Below are 18,350 nucleotides of genomic sequence, written 5' to 3'. Positions count from 1 at the left end.
GAATGTCGAGAGGATTTTAGAGAAGCTGCCGCCCGCCCGACAGGAGCGCTTCAGGCGGCAAAGAGACCACCGTGATCCTAACGGTCCCGAGCCATCCCTCCTAGACCTAGCCGACTTCCTGGCGAGAGAAGTCAGCAGCCTACGGTTGGATACGTTCGTGCGGAGCACACCAAGCTCCAGAGAGGGACCTAGGAGAGCAAACGATGGCCGAAGATCGGTGACTGTCATGCACCAATCAGAATCAGTACCGAGCAGCAAGAACCACAGTACCCCCTCGATGAAAGAGAAGTGGAAGATGGTGTGCCCGTACTGCGAAAAGGAACACTGGTTGTCACAATGTGACCTGTTCAAGAAGATGACCGCTGAAGAAGTGAGTCACTGGATAAAGTCCAACAGGCGCTGTTACCGATGTGCGCGCAGTCACATGGCAGCCGAGTGCCGCCTCAAGAAGAGGTGTAGTCGGTGTGACGGAGCCCACCTAGATGTCCTACACGACAGTAACAGAAGAAAGCCTGCACCATCCAGCAGCACAAAGGCAAGTGTTGGCAACATTGACCCCGCTAGCAGCGGGGGCGCCCAGATGCTCTTAAAGGTGGTCCGCGTAACACTGAGTTACCAAGATAAGGTCATGGACACTTACGCCGTCCTTGATGACGGGTCAGAGAAGACCCTTCTCCTCGCGTCCGCTGCGGCCCAGCTGGGGCTGCGGGGGAGCGAAAACCAGATGACGATTCGGACAATAAGAAGAGATCTAAAGACGATAAAGGGCGAGAATGTCTCCTTCACTATCGCAGCAAGCGGGCAGCCAGAGAGACGGTATAGGATTACTAATGCTTTCACCAGCCAAGAAATAGGACTATCGCAGTACACCTACCCCATCGCCAAGCTGATGGATAAATATGTGCACCTGCGTCAACTACCTATCCCGCTCATAGACGGTGCCACCCCGACCCTGCTGATAGGCTCCGACCATGCAGACCTCATAGTCCCGATAGACCGGGTCCATACAGGACCCAGAGGTTGTCCTGCAGCAGTCGAGACCCGCCTAGGATGGACATTACAAGGCCCCCTCGCCAAGTCTCTTAACCGAACAGCAGCCACTAGCTGCTTCCACTCCAGAGTGACAAAAGAAGACACCACTCTCCTGCAGCATGTCGAGAGGCTATGGACACTAGAGACAATGCCCTTTAAGAACGAAAAGAAAGACATTCGTTCTAAGGAAGATATTTACGCTATAGCCCTCCTCGAGCAAGGGACAAAGAGAGTCACAGTCAACGGAGTGATGAGATACGCAACTCCACTCCTGAGGCGAGAGGGAATGCCCACCTTTCACGCCACAAAAGAAGCGACGGAGCGGTATCTATTGAACACAGAGCGGCGCCTAGCCAAAGACCCCGCTCAAGAGACTGTGTACCGCGCTGAGATTAACAAGCGAATCACAGCGGGACACATAAAGAAAATTGACTGGCGACGTCGTGCGCTGCTCCGCGCCTCCCTGATCAAAGACGGCTTTGATCTCCGGCAGCGGGCCAGCAGCGACCCCCCAGTATTGCGCAGCCTCAACCCAGAGGACAAGCCCCTGCTGCGGTTCCTATGGAGATAGAGGATCGGAGATGAGCACCCAGCCATCTATCAATGGGAAGTCCTCCCTTTTGGAACCACATGCAGCCCATGCTGTGCTACGTTTGCACTACAAAAACACGTCGCAGAGGACCCAGCAGCAGATGAAGAGGTCAGACAAAGTGTGACAAATAGTTTCTACGTGGACAACTGTTTACAAAGCGTCTCGACGCCAGAAGAAGCCGAGGCTCTTCTACTCAAGCTCCGCGCCTCCCTGATCAAAGGCGGCTTTGATCTCAGGCAGTGGGCCAGCAGCGACCCGCAAGTACTGCGCAGCCTCTCCCCCGAGGACAAGGCAGCGAGCAGCGACACCTGGATGGCGACCATCCCAGGAGAAGCCCAAGAAATGACACTAGGACTAGTCTGGCGCTTCAAAACAGACTCGCTCCATTATAGACACAAACCCCTGACCAAGGAGCAGGGAAGGTCGACGGCAATACCGACCACCAGACGGAGTGTATACAGAACACTCGCCAGACAATATGACCCGTTGGGATGTATTCTACCTTACACCACCAGGGCAAAGATGATTGTAAGAGCGCTATGGGACAAGGACCAGGGCTGGGACGATCCCATACCCGAACACCTTGCATCCACATGGAGAGAGTGGGAGACGGAACTCCGCTCGCTCCCAGGCGTTAATATACGCCGCAGCTACTTCCCACCCACAGTGAGGCCAGAGACATGCAAGATGGACCTGCACGTATTCAGCGACGCCTCCAAAGTAGCCTACGGTTCGGTGGCCTACTTGCGTGCCCGAGAGGAGGGAGGAGAAATACATACTGCTTTCATCCTGGCTCGCTCAAGAATAGCCCCACGAAAGCAACAATCTATCCCGCGTCTAGAGCTCTGCGCAGCCCTAGCAGGAGCGCAGCTCGCCACGTTAATCCAATGTGAACTCACCATCCCGGTGCGAAGAACAATCTTGTGGTCAGACTCCACGACAGTACTCACATGGATCCGGTCTGATTCGTGCAGATACAAGGTCTTCGTGGGAGTCAGAGTCACCGAGATTCAAGAGTTAAAAGAAGTAGCGAGCTGGAGGTATGTGGACACCAAACACAACCCAGCTGACGTCATCACCCGGGGAATGTCCCTGGATGACCTCACCCGTCACAACCTCTACAGTGACGGACCAGAGTTTCTCAAGCTCCCCGAAGAAGAGTGGCCTACACCCACCCCACGGGAGGCGAGTAAAGAGGAGGCCGAAAACAAGAAACCTATGTTCTGTGGATTGAACACACTCGTCTCCACAGACCCCGACATAGCCGATTGCCTCACCCTACAGAGTGCGCAGCTAAAGACATTTCTGTGGCACCACCCAGAGGTTCAGCCCACGACTGACATTTCAGCAGCTGACTACGAAGAAGCAGAACTTCTTCTACAACAACGAGCCCAGAGAGACTCGTTCCCCGATGAGCTAGACTGTCTACAGGGAGCAAAGCCTGTCCCATCAGACAGCAGACTGCTCCACCTAGCCCCCGAGAGCGACGCCCATAGTCTCATCAGAGTGGGTGGTCGTCTGCGGAGAGCCCCAGACTTACCGGATGACGTCAAGTACCCGATAGTCTTGAACAGCCGACACAAGGTCACAGAGCTGATCATAAAGAAATACGACGAGGATGTGCACCACGCAGGGGCAGAGAGAGTCTTCGCGGAGATCAGACGTCGTTATTGGATACTGCAAGGGAGAGAAGCAGTGCGGCGCTTCCAGCGAACCTGTCTAGACTGTCGTAAGTGGCGAGCCCAGCCCAGTATACCCCGGATGGCTGACCTACCTCCCTGTCGCCTCCGACTCGGCGACAAGCCTTTTCACTCCACCGGTATGGACTGTTTCGGCCCGCTGTATATAAAGAAAGGAAGAGGAACCGAGAAGCGGTGGGGTATTGTATTCAAATGCATGACCACCAGAGCGATACATATCGAACTCCTTCCAACCATGAGCACAGACTCATTCCTTATGGCCTTCCGAAGATTCACATCACGGAAAGGAAAACCGTCTACATTATTGTCTGATCACAGGACAAACTTCAAAGGCGGAGAAAGAGAGCTGAGAGAGAGCTTCCAAGCTATGGGCCCAGAACTTAAGACCCACCTCGCTCCATCCCAGATTGACTTCCAGTTTAATCCCCCGAACGCACCTCACTTCGGTGGAACTTGGGAACGAGAAGTACGTTCCATAAAGACAGCCCTGTACGCCGTGCTTGGGGCCCAGACCGTGGCGGAAGAAGTCTTAATGACAGTCCTCACGGAGATCGAGGGAGTATTGAACTCAAAGCCCCTCGGTTACGTCTCAAGTGATGTAGCAGATGTCGACCCAGTCACCCCCAACACACTCTTGATGGGGCGGCTGGACCCCGCGCTACCCCAGACAATGTACAGGCCTGAAGAAGCGAACGGCCGAAGAATGTAGAGGTACAGTCAAGTATTGGCTGACAAGTTTTGGAACAGCTTCCTACTCCACTACCTACCGTCTCTACAGACCCGCCAGAAATGGGTGAAAGAGAGAGACAATTTGACAGAAGGAACAGTCGTCATGATTATCGACCAGTCACTACCCCGAGCTATGTGGCCGGCTGGCCGCGTAAGCAAAGTGATCACCGGTGCCGATGGAAAGGTCCGAGCAGCTGAAGTGCTCGTCCAAGGGCGGACCTACACCCGACCCGTGGCGAGGCTAATAGAACTGCCAAGGCTCCCCGATACCATCGATGACGACCATGACCCCATGACTTTGTGAACTGACTGACCCTCACAGCGGACATTGAGTAGTGGACAGTGCGGTTAATCTGTCTCTGCTTAGCTAATTAGGTGGGACTAATTAGGGGGCGGCTGTTACGAAGGATCAGATTAAACCGAATATATATATTTATTTATGGATATATATTGAATAGTATTTGTATGTCGTTTGATATCCCTTGTATATTCCTTGTACATATACACGGAATATCCCTTTAGCCTACTATAGCCCATAATAGTTCATTCTCTTATTGGACAAAGGACCAGGCGCCAGGGGACCAGCCCCTGGCGTCAAGTTCAAAGGTACCGACGAGACATGTCCGTACTAGCCCCGGCTCCGCTCAGGGATACGGCTACCGAAATGAGAGTGGCACTATTTGTTCACCGTGCATATAAATATGGCGCAAGTAAATGTAGAAGTCCCTTAGTCCCTTACCCTTCTTCCCAACTTAGTAACAGAACGTGAAGCCTCACCCACGATACGACGTGCGGTGAAGTATGGCCTGTTTGGCCTTAGAATAGCATTGAGACCTCGTGCGAATTAATAACTGAATTGTCAGAGTTTTGGCACTGTACCGTCGAGTGCGACGTATTTCTATTAAGTAATAATAGTCTATCGTGTATGGTGCATTGTGCGGTTAGAGTTCTAAAGTGACCAGCATCTCCAACGCTTCCTCGTGTTATCTAGAGTCTTATCCAGGTTGGGCCGACCACATGGCGCTTTCATCCGAGGAGATCTAGGCGAGGACCGAGGGACATGTACACTGGATTACCTACCCGACGACTGCTGAGCCCTATGCGGCTGGAATATATATTTGCTTTGGTACTGTGATTTGTGGAGCGGATAATCGCTGACGCCTGTGAGTGTTGGATTTACCCCCGAGAGGAGTCAAGTTGAGTCGGCGCTCAGAGAGACTGAGGTCGCCTAGCTTCTTCTTCATTGTGGAGCTACAGCCTACAAGAGAACCAAGGTGTATTCATCTGCGGATCAAGAGTCTATCGCACTGTCTTCTGTACTTGAAGTCTCCCTAGATATCGTTGACCAGACGGTCTACTACCGACGGCTCTCCTACCCCCCCTACCGGCTTACAACCGGGAGGACCCCTTCCAGAATATCCCGCTATATCATTAAGTGTACCATAGATGTAATTCCCTAAGAGCCAGGTTGTATACTTGCTTCCTGCGTAACCAGAGATTGGACATTCAGTGTTGATTTGCCTACGAGTACTCATTTGCCTTACAAGTGCATTCAAATGATAAATGTAAGATAAATATTCTATGTACCTTTTGCTATATTAAATATTTGATTATTACCTTTGACTGGAACCGATTTCATTGTGGAAAGTGTTCATCATATTTAGATTCAATTCAATTCAATTTATTTAATTAATGACCACACAGCCAGGCTGGTGGAATTTAGTTTCAGTGCAGGTTTTCTAGCAGTTCCAACATAAAAAACATAAAACCACAAAAACATAGAACATATAACATCACTTACAGCGTACATAAAAGAAAACACAATTACATAGATACAGTTCAGAGTTTGTGAGTTTGTCCATGTCCATGTCAGCAGAGGTAAGGGGGGTTGCGGGGGGTACTGCAGGGGGGGGGGGGGTGCTACAGGGAGTTCAGTGTCCGTATGGCAGTGGGGAAGAAGCTGTTTTTGAACCGGGTTGTTTTGGTGGTTAGGGATCTGTAGCGCCTCCCGGAGGGCAGCAGCTGGAAGATGTGGTGTGCTGGGTGAGTGGGGTCGGAGATGATTTTCCTGGCTCTCCTGATTGTAATTTGGCGGTGGAGTGATTCGAGGGAAGGGAGGGGGGTGCAGATTATTTTTGAGGATTTATTGATGATTCTTTGTAGTTTGTATTTTGAGTGAGTGTCCAGATTGCTGTACCAAACGGTTATGGAGAAGGTGAGGATGCTTTGTATAATGGCCTGGTAGAAACGGAGTAGGAGATGTTTATTGACTCTGTATTTCTTAAGCTGGCGGAGGAAGAAGAGATATCGTGTACTGTATGGCCAGTAGTTAAAGTACATAAAGCGGTAGTGGTTTAATGATACCATACTTATCAATACAGTCAGGGAATTGTACCCCTCAGTTACACTTATGAAGAAACATGTGATTATACTGTAAGCTTATGAAGAAACAAGTTTCAAGTTTCAAGTTTCTTTAATAGTTGTCATACAGAAGTACAGAATACTTTCATACAAAATGCTTCTTACTGTTACGCTCCAGAGACTGTGCTAGACAAGATCAAATAACATAGTATAGCATGTAAATTAGAAGTAGAAAATGAGGTCACAGTGTTCAGTATAGACATATGTACAATGTTCGATGCAGAATAGACGTAACTGAGTTACCATATAATATACAATACTATGCGGTGTACTAATGTACAATACTATATAGTGCAAAGCAGAAATGGGATGAGGTACAATTTAGGTACAATTTACAGTAAGGTGTACGAGTTGTAGTGCAATCCTTCATCAATAAATATACAGTGTGGGGAGTGGGTGCTACAGTGTGTTTGTTTAAAGTGAGTGTGTGCTATAAAGTGTGTGGAGTGGGTGCTACAGTGTGTTTGTTTAAAGTGAGTGTGTGCGTGTGGATGTGTGTGCTATGTGCGTTTGATGGTTGCTGTTGTGTAGTGTTCATTGTTCGTTTAGCAGCCTGATGGCCTGGGGATAGAAGCTTCTTCTGAGTCTTTCTGTGCTCGCCTTGAGACTCCGGTATCGCTTGCCTGACCGCAGCAGTTCAAAGAGGCAGTTGTTCGGGTGACTGGAGTCTTTAATGATTCTCTTAGCCTTGCCCCTGCACCGCTTATTGTAAATGTTCTGGAGGGTGGGGAGCCCCCCTCCAATTGTGCGTTCGGCTGAACGTGTCACTCTTTGTAGTCTGCTTCGGTCTTGTGCAGTGCTATTCCCAAACCAGGAGGTGATGTTGCCAGTCAGGATGCTCTCTATTGTACATGAGTAGAAGTTCTTAAGGATCTTCTGACTGACTTGGAACTTCCTTAGGCGCCTGAGGAAGTAGAGGCGTTGTCGTGCCTTCTTCACAACACTGTCAATGTGTGTGGTCCATGTCAAGTCCTCGGATATGTGGGCTCCGAGGTACTTAAAGCTGTTCACTCTCTCAACCGGTGCCCCGTCGATGCTGAGTCCTTGACCCCCGACCTCCTGAAGTCTACAATCATCTTCTTTGTTTTGCTGACGTTCAGGGAGAGGCTGTTTTCCTGGCACCATCCCGCCAGGACCTTGACCTCTTCCAGGTAGGCCCTCTCGTCGTTGGCAGAGATCAGGCCCACCACCACTGTGTCGTCAGCAAATTTGATGATTGTGTTGCTACTCCGCTGAGCCACACAGTCGTGTGTGTACAGGGAGTAGAGGAGGGGACTCAGAACACAGCCCTGGGGGGCCCCTATGTTGAGGGTGATGGATGAGGAGGTGCCTGCTCTCACCACCTGGGGTCTGCCCGTCAGGAAGTCCAAGACCCACTGGCAGAGGTCATAGTTCAAGCCCAGGTCCCATGCGATTATACTGTAAGCTTATGAATAACCATGTGATTATACTGTAAGCTTATGAAGAAACATGCGATTATACTGTAAGCTTATGAAGAAACATGCGATTATACTGTAAGCTTATGAAGAAACATGCGATTATACTGTAAGCTTATGAAGAAACATGCAATTATACTGTAAGCTTATGAAGAACCATGCGATTATACTGTAAGCTTATGAAGAAACATGCGATTATACTGTAAGCTTTGTAAGCTTATGAAGAAACATGTGATTATACTGTAAGCTTCCTGTTTTGGAGAAGGAACAAAGGGGAACCCGTTCTTTAACTAAAGAACCTTTTTAGCTCCAGCTCTGAAACACGGCCGCGAGACAGCAGACGGATGTAAACATCACGTTATCACACATGCCATCACACCTGTGTGTATCACACAAGTCGAGAGGCCCAGCAAACATGTAGATCTACAGGTTCCTCCCTGGTAGAGGGGCCTCACACTACAGGTTCCTCCTGGTAGAGGGGCCTCACACTACAGGTTCCTCCCTGGTAGAGGGGCCTCACACTACAGGTTCCTCCCTGGTAGAGGGGCCCTCACACTACAGGTTCCTCCCTGGTAGAGGGGCCTCACACTACAGGTTCCTCCCTGGTAGAGGGGCCTCACACTACAGGTTCCTCCCTGGTAGAGGGGCCTCACACTACAGGTTCCTCCCTGGTAGAGGGCCCTTCACACTACAGGTTCCTCCCTGGTAGAGGGGCCTCACACTACAGGTTCCTCCCTGGTAGAGGGGCCTCACACTACAGGTTCCTCCCTGGTAGAGGGGCCTCACACTACAGGTTCCTCCCTGGTAGAGGGGCCTCACACTACAGGTTCCTCCCTGGTAGAGGGGCCTCACACTACAGGTTCCTCCCTGGTAGAGGGGCCTCACACTACAGGTTCCTCCCTGGTAGAGGGGCCTCACACTACAGGTTCCTCCCTGGTAGAGGGGCCTCACACTACAGGTTCCTCCCTGGTAGAGGGGCCTCACACTACAGGTTCCTCCCTGGTAGAGGGGCCTCACACTACAGGTTCCTCCCTGGTAGAGGGCCCTCACACTACAGGTTCCTCCCTGGTAGAGGGGCCTCACACTACAGGTTCCTCCCTGGTAGAGGGCCCTCACACTACAGGTTCCTCCCTGGTAGAGGGGCCTCACACTACAGGTTCCTCCCTGGTAGAGGAGCCTCACACTACAGGTTCCTCCCTGGTAGAGGGGCCTCACACTACAGGTTCCTCCCTGGTAGAGGGGCCTCACACTACAGGTTCCTCCCTGGTAGAGGGGCTTCACACTACAGGTTCCTCCCTGGTAGAGGGCCCTCACACTACAGGTTCCTCCCTGGTAGAGGGGCCTCACACTACAGGTTCCTCCCTGGTAGAGGGCCCTCACACTACAGGTTCCTCCCTGGTAGAGGGCCCTCACACTACAGGTTCCTCCCTGGTAGAGGGGCCTCACACTACAGGTTCCTCCCTGGTAGAGGGGCCTTCACACTACAGGTTCCTCCCTGGTAGAGGGGCCTCACACTACAGGTTCCTCCCTGGTAGAGGGGCCTCACACTACAGGTTCCTCCCTGGTAGAGGGCCCTTCACACTACAGGTTCCTCCCTGGTAGAGGGGCCTCACACTACAGGTTCCTCCCTGGTAGAGGGCCCTTCACACTACAGGTTCCTCCCTGGTAGAGGGGCCTCACACTACAGGTTCCTCCCTGGTAGAGGGGCCTCACACTACAGGTTCCTCCCTGGTAGAGGGGCCTCACACTACAGGTTCCTCCCTGGTAGAGGGGCCTCACACTACAGGTTCCTCTCTGGTAGAGGGGCCTCACACTACAGGTTCCTCCCTGGTAGAGGGGCCTCACACTACAGGTTCCTCCCTGGTAGAGGGCCCTTCACACTACAGGTTCCTCCCTGGTAGAGGGCCCTTCACACTACAGGTTCCTCCCTGGTAGAGGGGCCTCACACTACAGGTTCCTCCCTGGTAGAGGGGCCTCACACTACAGGTTCCTCCCTGGTAGAGGGCCCTTCACACTACAGGTTCCTCCCTGGTAGAGGGGCCTCACACTACAGGTTCCTCCCTGGTAGAGGGGCCTCACACTACAGGTTCCTCCCTGGTAGAGGGGCTTCACACTACAGGTTCCTCCCTGGTAGAGGGCCCTCACACTACAGGTTCCTCCCTGGTAGAGGGGCCTCACACTACAGGTTCCTCCCTGGTAGAGGGCCCTCACACTACAGGTTCCTCCCTGGTAGAGGGGCCTCACACTACAGGTTCCTCCCTGGTAGAGGGCCCTTCACACTACAGGTTCCTCCCTGGTAGAGGGGCCTCACACTACAGGTTCCTCCCTGGTAGAGGGCCCTTCACACTACAGGTTCCTCCCTGGTAGAGGGGCCTCACACTACAGGTTCCTCCCTGGTAGAGGGGCCTCACACTACAGGTTCCTCCCTGGTAGAGGGCCTTCACACTACAGGTTCCTCTCTGGTAGAGGGGCCTCACACTACAGGTTCCTCCCTGGTAGAGGGGCCTCACACTACAGGTTCCTCCCTGGTAGAGGGCCCTTCACACTACAGGTTCCTCCCTGGTAGAGGGCCCTTCACACTACAGGTTCCTCCCTGGTAGAGGGGCCTCACACTACAGGTTCCTCCCTGGTAGAGGGGCCTCACACTACAGGTTCCTCCCTGGTAGAGGGCCCTTCACACTACAGGTTCCTCCCTGGTAGAGGGGCCTCACACTACAGGTTCCTCCCTGGTAGAGGGGCCTCACACTACAGGTTCCTCCCTGGTAGAGGGCCCTCACACTACAGGTTCCTCCCTGGTAGAGGGCCCTCACACTACAGGTTCCTCCCTGGTAGAGGGGCCTTCACACTACAGGTTCCTCCCTGGTAGAGGGGCCTCACACTACAGGTTCCTCCCTGGTAGAGGGGCCTCACACTACAGGTTCCTCCGTGGTAGAGGGCCCTTCACACTACAGGTTCCTCCCTGGTAGAGGGGCCTCACACTACAGGTTCCTCCCTGGTAGAGGGGCCTCACACTACAGGTTCCTCCCTGGTAGAGGGGCCTCACACTACAGGTTCCTCCCTGGTAGAGGGGCCTCACACTACAGGTTCATCCCTGGTAGAGGGGCCTCACACTACAGGTTCCTCCTGGTAGAGGGGCCTCACACTACAGGTTCCCCTCCCTGGTAGAGGCCTCACACTACAGGTTCCTCCCTGGTAGAGGGGCCTCACACTACAGGTTCCTCCCTGGTAGAGGGGCCTCACACTACAGGTTCCTCCCTGGTAGAGGGGCCTCACACTACAGGTTCCTCCCTGGTAGAGGGGCCTCACACTACAGGTTCCTCCCTGGTAGAGGGGCCTCACACTACAGGTTCCTCCCTGGTAGAGGGGCCTACACTACAGGTTCCTCCTGGTAGAGGGGCCTCACACTACAGGTTCCTCCCTGGTAGAGGGGCCTCACACTACAGGTTCCTCCCTGGTAGAGGGGTCTCACACTACAGGTTCCTCCCTGGTAGAGGGGCCTCACACTACAGGTTCCTCCCTGGTAGAGGGGTCTCACACTACAGGTTCCTCCCTGGTAGAGGGGCCTCACACTACAGGTTCCTCCCTGGTAGAGGGGCCTCACACTACAGGTTCCTCCCTGGTAGAGGGGCCTCACACTACAGGTTCCTCCCTGGTAGAGGGGCCTCACACTACAGGTTCCTCCCTGGTAGAGGGGCCTCACACTACAGGTTCCTCCGTGGTAGAGGGGCCTCACACTACAGGTTCCTCCCTGGTAGAGGGGCCTCACACTACAGGTTCCTCCCTGGTAGAGGGGCCTCACACTACAGGTTCCTCCCTGGTAGAGGGGCCTCACACTACAGGTTCCTCCCTGGTAGAGGGGCCTCACACTACAGGTTCCTCCCTGGTAGAGGGGCCTTCACACTACAGGTTCCTCCCTGGTAGAGGGGCCTCACACTACAGGTTGCCTCCCTGGTAGAGGGGCCTCACACTACAGGTTCCTCTCTGGTAGAGGGGCCTCACACTACAGGTTCCTCCCTGGTAGAGGGGCCTCACACTACATGTTCCTCCCTGGTAGAGGGCCCTTCACACTACATGTTCCTCCTGGTAGAGGGGCCTCACACTACAGGTTCCTCCGTGGTAGAGGGGCCTCACACTACAGGTTCCTCCCTGGTAGAGGGCCCTTCACACTACATGTTCCTCCCTGGTAGAGGGGCCTCACACTACAGGTTCCTCCCGTGTAGAGGGGGCCTCACACTACAGGTTCCTCCCTGGTAGAGGGGCCTCACACTACAGGTTCCTCCCTGGTAGAGGGCCCTCACACTACAGGTTCCTCCCTGGTAGAGGGGCCTCACACTACAGGTTCCTCCCTGGTAGAGGGGCCTCACACTACAGGTTCCTCCCTGGTAGAGGGGCCTCACACTACAGGTTCCTCCCTGGTAGAGGGGCCTCACACTACAGGTTCCTCCCTGGTAGAGGGGCCTCACACTACAGGTTCCTCCCTGGTAGAGGGGCTTCACACTACAGGTTCCTCCCTGGTAGAGGGGCCTCACACTACAGGTTCCTCCTGGTAGAGGGGCTTCACACTACAGGTTCCTCCCTGGTAGAGGGGCCTCACACTACAGGTTCCTCCCTGGTAGAGGGGCCTCACACTACAGGTTCCTCCTGGTAGAGGGGCCCTTCACACTACAGGTTCCTCCCTGGTAGAGGGGCCTCACACTACAGGTTCCTCCCTGGTAGAGGGCCCTCACACTACAGGTTCCTCCCTGGTAGAGGGCCCTTCACACTACAGGTTCCTCCCTGGTAGAGGGGCCTCACACTACAGGTTCCTCCTGGTAGAGGGGCCTCACACTACAGGTTCCTCCCTGGTAGAGGGGGCCTCACACTACAGGTTCCTCCCTGGTAGAGGGGCCTCACACTACAGGTTCCTCCCTGGTAGAGGGGCCTCACATTACAGGTTCCTCCCTGGTAGAGGGGCCTCACACTACAGGTTCCTCCCTGGTAGAGGGCCCTTCACACTACAGGTTCCTCCCTGGTAAAGGGGCCTCACACTACAGGTTCCTCCCTGGTAGAGGGGCCTCACACTACAGGTTCCTCCCTGGTAGAGGGGCCTCACACTACAGGTTCCTCCCTGGTAGAGGGGCCTCACACTACAGGTTCCTCCCTGGTAGAGGGGCCTCACACTACAGGTTCCTCCCTGGTAGAGGGCCCTTCACACTACAGGTTCCTCCCTGGTAGAGGGGCCTCACACTACAGGTTCCTCCCTGGTAGAGGGCCCTTCACACTACAGGTTCCTCCCTGGTAGAGGGGCTTCACACTACAGGTTCCTCCCTGGTAGAGGGGCCTCACACTACAGGTTCCTCCCTGGTAGAGGGCCCTTCACACTACAGGTTCCTCCCTGGTAGAGGGGCCTCACACTACAGGTTCCTCCCTGGTAGAGGGGCCTCACACTACAGGTTCCTCCCTGGTAGAGGGGCCTCACACTACAGGTTCCTCCCTGGTAGAGGGCCCTCACACTACAGGTTCCTCCCTGGTAGAGGGGCCTCACACTACAGGTTCCTCCCTGGTAGAGGGGCCTCACACTACAGGTTCCTCCCTGGTAGAGGGGCCTCACACTACAGGTTCCTCCCTGGTAGAGGGCCCTTCACACTACAGGTTCCTCCCTGGTAGAGGGGCCCTTCACACTACAGGTTCCTCCCTGGTAGAGGGCCTTCACACTACAGGTTCCTCCCTGGTAGAGGGGCCTCACACTACAGGTTCCTCCCTGGTAGAGGGGCCTCACACTACAGGTTCCTCCGTGGTAGAGGGCCCTCACACTACAGGTTCCTCCCTGGTAGAGGGGCCTCACACTACAGGTTCCTCCCTGGTAGAGGGGCCTCACACTACAGGTTCCTCCTGGTAGAGGGGCCTCACACTACAGGTTCCTCCCTGGTAGAGGGGCCTCACACTACAGGTTCCTCCCTGGTAGAGGGCCTCACACTACAGGTTCCTCCTGGTAGAGGGGCCTCACACTACAGGTTTCCTCCCTAGTGAGGGGCTTCACACTACAGGTTCCTCCCTGGTAGAGGGGCCTCACACTACAGGTTCCTCCCTGGTAGAGGGGCTTCACACTACAGGTTCCTCCCTGGTAGAGGGGCCTTCACACTACAGGTTCCTCCCTGGTAGAGGGGCTTCACACTACAGGTTCCTCCCTGGTAGAGGGGCCTTCACACTACAGGTTCCTCCCTGGTAGAGGGGCTTCACACTACAGGTTCCTCCCTGGTAGAGGGCCGTCACACTACAGGTTCCTCCCTGGTAGAGGGGCCTCACACTACAGGTTCCTCCCTGGTAGAGGGCCCTCACACTACAGGTTCCTCCCTGGTAGAGGGCCTCACACTACAGGTTCCTCCCTGGTAGAGGGGCCTCACACTACAGGTTCCTCCCTGGTAGAGGGGCCTCACACTACAGGTTCCTCCCTGGTAGAGGGGCCCCTCACACTACAGGTTCCTCCCTGGTAGAGGGGCCCTCACACTACAGGTTCCTCCCTGGTAGAGGGGCCTCACACTACAGGTTCCTCCCTGGTAGAGGGCCCTTCACACTACAGGTTCCTCCCTGGTAAAGGGGCCTCACACTACAGGTTCCTCCCTGGTAGAGGGCCTTCACACTACAGGTTCCTCCCTGGTAGAGGGGCCTCACACTACAGGTTCCTCCCTGGTAGAGGGGCCTCACACTACAGGTTCCTCCCTGGTAGAGGGGCCTCACACTACAGGTTCCTCCCTGGTAGAGGGCCCTTCACACTACAGGTTCCTCCCTGGTAGAGGGCCCTTCACACTACAGGTTCCTCCCTGGTAGAGGGGCTTCACACTACAGGTTCCTCCCTGGTAGAGGGGCCTCACACTACAGGTTCCTCCCTGGTAGAGGGCCCTTCACACTACAGGTTCCTCCCTGGTAGAGGGGCCTCACACTACAGGTTCCTCCCTGGTAGAGGGGCCTCACACTACAGGTTCCTCCCTGGTAGAGGGGCCTCACACTACAGGTTCCTCCCTGGTAGAGGGCCCTTCACACTACAGGTTCCTCCCTGGTAGAGGGGCCCTTCACACTACAGGTTCCTCCCTGGTAGAGGGCCTTCACACTACAGGTTCCTCCCTGGTAGAGGGGCCTCACACTACAAGGTTCCTCCTGGTAGAGGGGCCTCACACTACAGGTTCCTCCGTGGTAGAGGGCCCTCACACTACAGGTTCCTCCCTGGTAGAGGGGCCTCACACTACAGGTTCCTCCCTGGTAGAGGGGCCTCACACTACAGGTTCCTCCCTGGTAGAGGGGCCTCACACTACAGGTTCCTCCCTGGTAGAGGGGCCTCACACTACAGGTTCCTCCCTGGTAGAGGGGCCTCACACTACAGGTTCCTCCCTGGTAGAGGGGTCTCACACTACAGGTTCCCTCCCTGGTAGAGGGGCCTCACACTACAGGTTCCTCCCTGGTAGAGGGGCCTCACACTACAGGTTCCTCCCTGGTAGAGGGGCCTTCACACTACAGGTTCCTCCCTGGTAGAGGGGCCTCACACTACAGGTTCCTCCCTGGTAGAGGGCCCTCACACTACAGGTTCCTCCCTGGTAGAGGGGCCTCACACTACAGGTTCCTCCCTGGTAGAGGGCCCTTCACACTACAGGTTCCTCCCTGTAGAGGGGCCTCACACTACAGGTTCCTCCCTGGTAGAGGGGCTTCACACTACAGGTTCCTCCCTGGTAGAGGGCCTTCACACTACAGGTTCCTCCCTGGTAGAGGGGCTTCACACTACAGGTTCCTCCCTGGTAGAGGGGCCTCACACTACAGGTTCCTCCCTGGTAGAGGGGCCTCACACTACAGTTTCCTCCCTGGTAGAGGGGCCTTCACACTACAGGTTCCTCCCTGGTAGAGGGGCCTCACACTACAGGTTCCTTCCCTGGTAGAGGGGCCCTCACACTACAGGTTCCTCCCTGGTAGAGGGCCCTTCACACTACAGGTTCCTCCTGGTAGAGGGGCCTCACACTACAGGTTCCTCCCTGGTAGAGGGGCCTTCACACTACAGGTTCCTCCTGGTAGAGGGCCCTTCACACTACAGGTTCCTCCCTGGTAGAGGGGCCTCACACTACAGGTTCCTCCCTGGTAGAGGGCTTCACACTACAGGTTCCTCCCTGGTAGAGGGGCCTCACACTACAGGTTCCTCCCTGGTAGAGGGGCCTCACACTACAGGTTCCTCCCTGGTAGAGGGGCCTTCACACTACAGGTTCCTCCCTGGTAGAGGGGCCTCACACTACAGGTTCCTCCCTGGTAGAGGGGCCTTCACACTACAGGTTCCTCCCTGGTAGAGGGGCCTCACACTACAGGTTCCTCCCTGGTAGAGGGGCCTCACACTACAGGTTCCTCCCTGGTAGAGGGGCCTCACACTACGGGTTCCTCCCTGGTAGAGGGGCCCTCACACTACAGGTTCCCTCCCTGGTAGAGGGGGCCTCACACTACAGGTTCCTCCCTGGTAGAGGGCCTCACACTACAGGTTCCTCCCTGGTAGAGGGGCCTCACACTACAGGTTCCTCCCTGGTAGAGGGGCCTTCACACTACAGGTTCCTCCCTGGTAGAGGGGCCTCACACTACAGGTTCCTCCCTGTAGAGGGGCCTCACACTACAGGTTCCTCCCTGGTAGAGGGGCCCTCACACTACAGGTTCCTCCCTGGTAGAGGGGCCTCACACTACAGGGTTCCTCCCTGGTAGAGGGGCCTCACACTACAGGTTCCTCCCCTGTAGAGGGGCCTCACACTACAGGTTCCTCCCTGGTAGAGGGGCCTCACACTACAGGTTCCTCCCTGGTAGAGGGGCCTTCACACTACAGGTTCCTCCCTGGTAGAGGGGCCTCACACTACAGGTTCCTCCCTGGTAGAGGGGCCTCACACTACAGGTTCCTCCCTGGTAGAGGGGCCTCACACTACAGGTTCCTCCCTGGTAGAGGGGCCCTCACACTACAGGTTCCTCCCTGGTAGAGGGCCTCACACTACAGGTTCCTCCCTGGTAGAGGGGCCTCACACTACAGGTTCCTCCCTGGTAGAGGGCCTTCACACTACAGGTTCCTCCCTGGTAGAGGGGCCTCACAACTACAGGTTCCTCCCTGGTAGAGGGCCTTCACACTACAGGTTCCTCCTGGTAGAGGGCCTCACACTACAGGTTCCTCCCTGGTAGAGGGGCCTCACACTACAGGTTCCTCCCTGGTAGAGGGGCTCACACTACAGGTTCCTCCCTGGTAGAGGGGCCTCACACTACAGGTTCCTCCCTGGTAGAGGGGCCTCACACTACAGGTTCCTCCCTGGTAGAGGAGCCTCACACTACAGGTTCCTCCGTGGTAAGAGGGCCCTCACACTACGGTTCCTCCCTGGTCAGAGGGGCCTCACACTACAGGTTCCTCCCTGGTAGAGGGGCCTCACACTACAGGTTCCTCCCTGGTAGAGGGGCCCTCACACTACAGGTTCCTCCCTGGTAGAGGGGCCTCACACTACAGGTTCCTCCCTGGTAGAGGGGGCCTCACACTACAGGTTCCTCCCTGGTAGAGGGGCCTCACACTACAGGTTCCTCCCTGGTAGAGGGGCCTCACACTACAGGTTCCTCCCTGGTAGAGGGGCCTCACACTACAGGTTCCTCCCTGGTAGAGGGGCCCTCACACTACAGGTTCCTCCCTGGTAGAGGGGCCTCACACTACAGGTTCCTCCTGGTAGAGGGGCCTCACACTACAGGTTCCTCCCTGGTAGAGGGGCCCTCACACTACAGGTTCCTCCCTGGTAGAGGGGCCTCACACTACAGGTTCCTCCCTGGTAGAGGGGCCTCACACTACAGGTTCCTCCCTGGTAGAGGGCCCTTCACAACTACAGGTTCCTCCCTGGTAGAGGGCCCTCACACTACAGGTTCCTCCCTGGTAGAGGGGCCTCACACTACAGGTTCCTCCCTGGTAGAGGGCCTTCACACTACAGGTTCCTCCTGGAGAGGGGGGCCTCACACTACAGGTTCCCTCCCCTGGTAGAGGGGCCTCACACTACAGGTTTCCTCCTGGTAGAGGGGCCTCACACTACAGGTTCCTCCCCTGGTAGAGGGGCCTCACACTACAGGTTCCTCCTGGTAGAGGGGCCTCACACTACAGGTTCCTCCCTGGTAGAGGGGCCCTCACACTACAGGTTCCTCCCTGGTAGAGGGGCCCTTCACACTACAGGTTCCTCCCTGGTAGAGGGCCTCACACTACAGGTTCCCTCCCTGGTAGAGGGCCTCACACTACAGGTTCCTCCCTGGTAGAGGGCCTCACACTACAGGTTCCTCCCTGGTAGAGGGGCCTCACACTACAGGTCCCTCCCTGGTAGAGGGGCCTCACACTACAGGTTCCTCCCTGGTAGAGGGGCCTCACACTACAGGTTCCTCCCTGGTAGAGGGGCCTCACACTACAGGTTCCTCCCTGGTAGAGGGGCTTCACAC

At 55.4% G+C, this 18,350-nt stretch overlaps 1 protein-coding gene across 1 annotated transcript in view; it reads left to right on the top strand.

Moving 5' to 3' along the window:
* LOC311247909 (T-cell leukemia homeobox protein 3-like) overlaps window positions 1-18,350 on the top strand; it is a gene marked incomplete at both ends in the record, with an annotated part of 98,635 nt that overhangs the window by 59,571 nt on the left and 20,714 nt on the right.

Source organism: Notolepis coatsorum (genome assembly GCF_963971535.1).
Source record: "Notolepis coatsorum genome assembly, contig: SCAFFOLD_58, whole genome shotgun sequence".
In the NCBI taxonomy this organism is placed as follows: Eukaryota; Metazoa; Chordata; class Actinopteri; order Aulopiformes; family Paralepididae; genus Notolepis; species Notolepis coatsorum.
Note: the sequence above shows the minus strand (reverse complement) of the source record. Positions and strands in the feature narration are given on the sequence as shown.